This window comes from Chelonoidis abingdonii, chromosome 4, assembly GCF_003597395.2.
Source record: "Chelonoidis abingdonii isolate Lonesome George chromosome 4, CheloAbing_2.0, whole genome shotgun sequence".
NCBI classification, from domain to species: domain Eukaryota; kingdom Metazoa; phylum Chordata; order Testudines; family Testudinidae; genus Chelonoidis; species Chelonoidis abingdonii.
Genome location: NC_133772.1, coordinates 151499314 through 151507014, shown reverse-complemented (window position 1 = coordinate 151507014; position 7701 = coordinate 151499314).

Below are 7701 nucleotides of genomic sequence, written 5' to 3'. Positions count from 1 at the left end.
CTGAACATGCCTATAACGGTGTCTAGATATTTGAGCTCAGGCTGGAATCCTGAAGCTCAGGGCACCTCCTGAGCGGGGGGCGGGCCAGAGGACCAGCGCCAGTTGCTAGGTGTTTAACGCTGTGGATCAGAAATACCCGTCACGGGACACAGGTTTCGTCCTTCCGTTGCAGATGCTGTTTGATTGCTCGTGCCTGCTCTGTGGCTGAGATCTTATAGATAGACTCATTTGTGATGAGTTGCACAGACGTGCCGTATTATCACATGTGTCTCCGATGTATCGGCTGTCTTCCACAACAGCAGATTTCGAGATGCCCACTGCTCGACTAGTTGGTATAACACAACTATTCTCCAATACTCCTCCAAAGTTTATTTCTCCTGATGCCGTGAATCTCACCAGAGCAGGCTCTTTTTGACGGAGGTTGAGTAGAAGTCGTCTCTTTCACGTGCTAGGGGGGGACGGACTGACAGTGTTTCCGTGACCACGGGCGACACCTGTATTTAGCTACAGACATTTGGTCACCTTATATATTACTCAGAAGGAGATGATTTCTATATCTTTTTAAATCAATATTTGAGCATGTTAGGGCTCAGGTGGATACGTTTTACTGTTGGAAGACTGCGTTTTTTCCTTTTTTTTGTTATTGTTTAATTGTGAGGTTGATTTTCTTTTCATTTCTCTTTTACTTATCTTCGCTCTTATAAATGGGTGTTTCCTTTTGGGAAGCCCTTTGTAGCTTTTGTACCGGTTTGACTTTTACTTATTATGTACATACCAGAACATATTAGTTCTTTTTGAATTGTCTCAGAAGTATTTTAAATAAAAGCAACCAAGACCCTACTTCCAGATTTCCTCGCGGCCTGTGTTTAGTCGGTATCAGAAATTAAGGGCATCATTGCACTTTTTATTACGTTCTTAATTGGATGCAAATTGGCCTTGTGATTTTATTGATATTCTTGCGAAACTTCAGTGACATGGTTCTTGTTAAAAATTGATTTTGCTCTCTTTTTATATAGCTGACAGGCTTGAAGTCGTAGAACACTTCTTGTTTCCAAATGCGAGATGTGTCACTTGTATGTTTCTCCTTCCAAAAAAATATCCAATTTAACTGTCGGTCTGAGAACACTACGCTTGTGCATTTTTCTATAAGCTAGTAAAGAATGGTATAATATATTGTCAGGTGTATTAAGTCTTCCTGTGGTCTCTATTGCATGTTAGCAATTATTTGAGCATTGTGTTTTTATCCTTTCTATCAGCTTTGTACACTATAAGGAGGCTTGGCTTTTTTTCCGTTTTGTAGCGCACTCTGATATAACACTTAATTTGGTGAAAGGCTGCGTGCATAATAACTCTCCTGAACTTACACTGTAATAGTGTACTATTTGTTTTGGTCTGTTTGTTTTTACTCATATGGTTCCGACGGAGAGAGGCTACTGATTTTATTTCAGGCTCACCCTGTAAATACTATATACAATTTAAAATACATATAACTTATTTAAATTTGGCATTAGATTTACCCCACCCAAGCAAGGAACACTGAGCGGCCTGTAATGAAGTCTTTAATTAAATCCCGTTATTGCGACGCTTGGGCTTAGACTATCTTCTTTCCGGAATCTCAATTTACTATTGAGTTCACGCTGAATTATGTATAACTACAATTGCACCCTCAGGACAACAAAAAGTACTATTACTCACTGTGGCAGATTCGTGGCTGCCTTTTTCTGGAATTCATCTGTCTTTAAACAGGTGAGGATTCTCTTCAATGAACGTCAATAATAAGCGCTGAGGTGCTAGATGTCCGTGAAAGGAGAATTCGGTTAGATTCTCTGCTTGATTGAACACAATAACCTTTGCATTAGTTTCCTTGGTGATGCCACAAAACATAGTTCCTTACTATACGTGCCTTCACAAACGCTAATATCTATAGTTCAGTTCACGTTTTAATATCCCCCCCCAATATGTATACTTGAACAAGCTGAGCTGAGTTAGGGCGGATTCAGCACGTCGATCGGAAGAGGCCGGTTATCTTCTTTGCTGGTTCAATCGTGTTTTATCCAGAACTGACTATGGACCATTTTATTCGTCTCAGTCAGCTATGCCGTCAGCCTAATTCAAGGCTTTTTATGGAGTGGCTATAGGTATTTAAAGTATTAATTGTTCTGACTGCTTATTGACTTTCTTTTAGTGCAGCAGGCTTCTTAGCTGAGCCCGCTCTCAGCTTTTATATCCAGATTGAGAAAATTCACCAACATTACTGCAGCCTTTAGACAGCGCTCTACTAAAGACTCCTACAGTAAGGAACAACCTTGACATTTTTGCACTATTTGCGATCCTGATAGCCTCACAGCTTATGGCCCCTAACTATTTCCAACTTTTTTGTCTTCTCATATTCTTCTCTTCATTTTTCCATCTTCCCATGTGAAATTTACTTGAACCTTCCTCTTGGGCCGCTTACATCTAGTCCTATTGGTTTGTATTAATTAATGAGTATGCATAGATCTTGGGAATGTGTCTTCTTTTTGTGTTCTCGAAGGTGTGTATTCCCCATTAAGCTTAGTTCCTTTCCCCAGTCTCCCTGAAGCTTTTTCTGATGCGAGCTGCTGGACCTACCGGGAATATCTCATAATTATTGTGCAGATAACTTTATGCTAACCTTATCTTCCTTTTTCTTGTTCATTTTTAAATCATATGATATTTAGATTCCTGTAACAGTCGAATGTACTGTAGCGGCCGTGATTGCGTTTGTTTGGTCTAAATGAGTGATGGGACACCAGAAGGTGCTGCCAACCTTAGCGTGTCCAAAGACAATTAGGATTGGAGTCAGATATAGTGCCGTTTTCTATTGAGACGCAAAAATGAAATAGTCCCTTATCTGTATAGTGGACTAATTGACTGTCTCCTTGTCAAGTCCTAAGCACTAGACTGATGTTAAGATTATTCCCTACTTAATCTGTAACAGCTATGGAGTATTGGTTCTTACTTTCTGCCTTGTTGTATACGCAATAGGAAACAATGCTCATGTTTGAGTGAAATGATATCTACTTTAGTTTTAGCCTTAACAGTTTCTTTAGCCGCGTTATATACATTTTAAGACATGCGATCACTCGTGAATTACATATTCACATAGATATGTACATGTACAAAAACAAGTAAGCACAGAACAGTATGTCCAGTTACCCTTCCTGGGAACAGAGGGGCACGTTCTCATCTCTGGTCTCTGTGTAATGTTTGCCCCTTGTGTTTTCCACTCTCTTATTGTTAATCATCATCTTTGTCCCCTGTTCTGTCATCTTGCAGACTCAGTTACAAGTTCCTCATCCAGAGTACTATCTATTCAAGATCCATCATTGTACACATTCTCCGCAGATCCAATAACTAACTATGCTTTTTGCCTTCTCCACCAAGTTTACTTTGTCTGTCTACTTCCCGTACATCCTCTTGGCTCCCTTCGGCTTATCTTACAATAGTTGTCTTTTACTGCTTGTTTCTGTGGGTGGTTTTACTGCTCCTTGCCAAGGGGTGGAGGGAGGCCAACCCTGGAGTCTAAAATGCATCCTGGACCGTACTTCACCCTACTATTTGCCATAGGCCACTTTTAAATAAGTTGCAACGAGGTTGACACTGTCCGACTAGGTGACAACTTCCTGCAATGCCCGGGGCCTTACTGACATGACAATCATAGCTGGACCCATTGGTTCCTGGCCCACATGTGGGGTTGTATAGTTAAACTACGTGTTCTGTTTTATAAGCTCGTACCTACAGCAGACAGTGGCTGCTCGATATGTACACACAGGCTGCCCTTGCCCAGCCTCTTGCTTCCGTCTCAACCCCTACCTTGTAACATCTGATTTCCTGCCTCTCTGACCTGTATACTGGACTCGTTGCTCTGTTACTCAGCCGCCTTCTACTATGATCTCGTGGTTTACCGTCTTGCTCTGGCGTTGGCGTCTGTCCCTTTGAACGGCCGGGCTTGTAGTCCTCGACTCTGCCCTCTGACTCAATACTATACAACCTGGCCAGACTTTTCACTTCAGCCAGGTTTTTTTGCTGGCATGAGCTCTTATTGTTTGAATACGAGTTGCAGACTGGGTTCCCTTGTGTGGAATTAGAAATGGCCCTACACGGGGCCCCGGGGGAGCAGCTGTGGTGCTAGCCTTCTGGGAGCCAAAGTCTGCCCCCAGACACGTTTGATGGTGCTGTGGTCAGTTTTGCGGCTTTCTAACCTTCTAGCTCCTTCTTCTTGCTATGCCCCCAATTGCATTCACAGACCCACCCCGTTGGCTATTTGCTCACTGGGAGCTTAGCCTATTTGGAGGTAGCCCCCCTCGGCCAGTCAGGAGAAGTTTCTTAAGGCCTATGTGTTATCTTTGTGGGCCCCACCGCCACATGACCTCTTGAGCTGCCTACAAATGCTTGCAGCCGAGACTCGATGCAGCTCTCGTCCTCTGTGAACTGCCATCATCTCTCCACTGATTACACAAGACTGAGAATGCGGCCATATTGTCGTGTCCATCAGTTGCCTGGCGCTGATGATGATGCTAAAGGCGAATGGTGTGCGTCCACCATGGCCCTCTCTCGATTATATGATCAACTCTGGCCCACGGTCAAGTTCTGACTGTTCCTGGCTCCCAACTGCTCTCCGCACGCCCTGCCCTCCAGGCCAACCTTGCCTGCACTGGCCTGTTCATGCCTGTTTGAAGCTGAGAAACCATAGATTTATTGAAACTTGGAGGTCTGTGTCATGTTGTCTTCGGGCATTGGACACTTATCTGTAGGTGCCCTCAAGCTCAGACCGATCTTTTGCGGTCTGTACACCCAAGCCCAGCTCTGATAAAGCGGATCTGGGATGGGCCTGTCTTTGTCCCCCTCCAAAGATCTCAACCACATGCATCATTATCAAGATGGAGCCACTGAGAGCCACCGCTTCATGTGTCTCTGTCCTGCTTGCAGCTCCTACTCCAGCCAGGCCCAGTAGTCCACTGCCGCTTGACTCGAGCGTCAGTAACTTCTGGACCAGAAATGTGGCTAAGGCTCCCAGCGCTACCCTGTACGCTTGTGCAACTCAATGCCTTGCTTCTGGCCTAGGGGCTGGACATTCCACCAGACGCTCGCTTATAACCCTTTTTTGCGGGCAGTGGGATCCTCAGATTGGCTTTGATGCGGCTGTTGTGCCTCCGGTCATCCGGCCACATGCTCCTGTTCCATTGTTCGCAAAGGTGCAGTATGCTTTGCTCCCAGATTGATTCTACCTTCCGGCCTGGAGGGCGACAATGGTTTTCTCTGCAGATTGTGTCATTCATGTGGGGATCTCTCTTGGTCAGGTAATGCGCACACGGGCGCTGGGGCTTCTCTGCCATCCTGCTCTGCCACCAAAATACGATGTACCATTGACTTGAAGTATATTCAAGAGCGGAATACTGACACACACCTCTGCTCCTTATACCAACAGCCACTAATCCCTTCATCTGGTATGTGCCTGCCTGGCTGACCCAGCCAGCTGCAGCCCCTTATGCATCTATTTGAGGAGAGACTGCCTGAAGGGTTTCTCTACCTCTACTTCTCACACGGGGCCATGATCTTCTGTTAATAAAGGATGGGCTCATGGACCTGCATGCTATCTCTCTTAATGCGACTGTCGACCCTTACTGCTCCCTTCATTCGACCTCTTAATCCGTTTGCTCTGCCTGATTTTATGAGTTCGGACCTTTGTTGCCGTACCTGTAAATGTTGCAGTTTGCGGTTTGAGAGAAGATGTTAAAACTTGCCTTCCACACCTCGTCTGGACACATGGGAATACTGCTCGATGCCATTGGTCTGTGCCGTGCTCCATAAACTCCAAAAATTTTTTCGCATTTTCCAGAGCGTGCTAAGATTGTTCTCCTATTTCTCATATTCACTTTCCAGTGACCCCAAGTCATGCACGCCGCACGAGTATGGGGTCTCTGTCTTCTTCGGGAACGGCAATTTGCATGTGCATGTAATTACAAGCCAGGAAATGCTAATTCAGCCATGGACACCGTGGGTTTCTTGATTATCATCTCTTCTGGAAGCTGGCCTGGCCTACAACAGTGACAGGCCATCTCCACTGACAGCATCAGACATCCATGGTAGGTACATGCTTTCTAGGATTCCCAGTTTCGACAAGTTTACCAGGGTTTTCGGCACTTGGTATCCCATCACAGCCTATCCAATGGGCACGCGCGATCAGTTTGCTTGGTTTCCAGAGTAAACCAGGCTTCTGAAGTGTCTAACGCTGAGAATTTCGTCACAGGCCATCTGGTTACCTCAGCCATGGGGCAGCCTGATTCATGGTGGCGGTGTGTCTTGCTTCCTTGGACGCAGTCCTCTCCCAAATGGTGGCCTCCAATGTCCAGCTTCACTTATGGGGCCTCTTCCGCTGCACAAGCTCACCCTCAAGTGGAGCAAACCTTGAACATCCTGATACGGCTAGCTACTGGCCATCAACGCACCTCTTCGAGGCATGCAGTCCCTTGATTGGGCACTAGAGGTTTCCCGCGCCACATTCTCACGAGTCCGCACGACTGACTTCCATCAGACAGCTGCAGCCGAATCAGCACAGCCCATGGGCCCTTCTATCTTCTATACCATTTGCTCTGATCTGACCCTTACTGCCCAGGCACTAAGGACAGGGAAGTGGCACGTCGTATCCCAAAAGGGGGGTACTGGTGAACCTGCGCAAGGATTCCTCCCACCTCCTTTATAGCCTCAAAGTTATTTCAGAGTAACACGTTTTTTCCTGCTGCCATGTCCCTTCGCCTGTGCTATCCACCAAGCCGACTTGAACAATGCTACTGCCCGACTGCCTCAGCTGCACCCTTAGTCGATTGGAATCCTGACTGGGAACGGGACACATTACATACCCAATGCCCACACAGGCTACACTGACCTCCACATTGCCATGGATGCTCTTCTCGCAACGTCACTTCAGTCAACTCCAACCCCGGCCGCTGTGTCAAAGGTTCTTTCTGGGGCCACTTCCATTGTGGTTCGTAGTGCACTTATATACTGATCCTGTGATTCTTGGCAGTCAGTCCCCAGGAAATTGCCGTGTCTTCTCACCCTTGCGATACTCCCCCTGGCCTTGGCCATGGTGTGTGAACTTCATTGTGAGCTCCACGTCCCAAGGATGACCCAATGCTTCTCTGTGGTGGTTGAGCTCCTGAATGAATTGTGGCTCATTTTTACTGCATTGCAGCTCCCACGCCTAGGCCATTCTGTTTCTGAAGTTCACATCCTATTCGCCTTCATGGATTGCCCACTGTGCGCTCTCGACCAGAGTTCCCGTTTGTTTCCGGCTTTATGCGATGGAATTTCGTGACTCCTCGCATCAAACCTCTACCTTCCCACTATGTATATGCCACTTTTCTCAATGCTCAGACAGAGAAGCCAGTCAAGTCCAGAGCAGTTCTATTTCTACTTCCTATTTTCACCCAGTCATGATTGACTCGGAGTATCCCCACAGTCATTTACTTACACACACTCACACATGCCAGAACCCACCGAGTTCTCTCTTCGTTCAAATTACCCCTTGATTTATCCAATGCCATCATGTAGTCCTCACCTGCACAATTCACCAAATACGTTGGAATCAATGTGGTTAGAGGTGGACAGCTACACGGACCACTGCCCAGGACACTTCTAGACATCTCCCCTCAGTTAGGGGGACAAGTTAATAAGCTG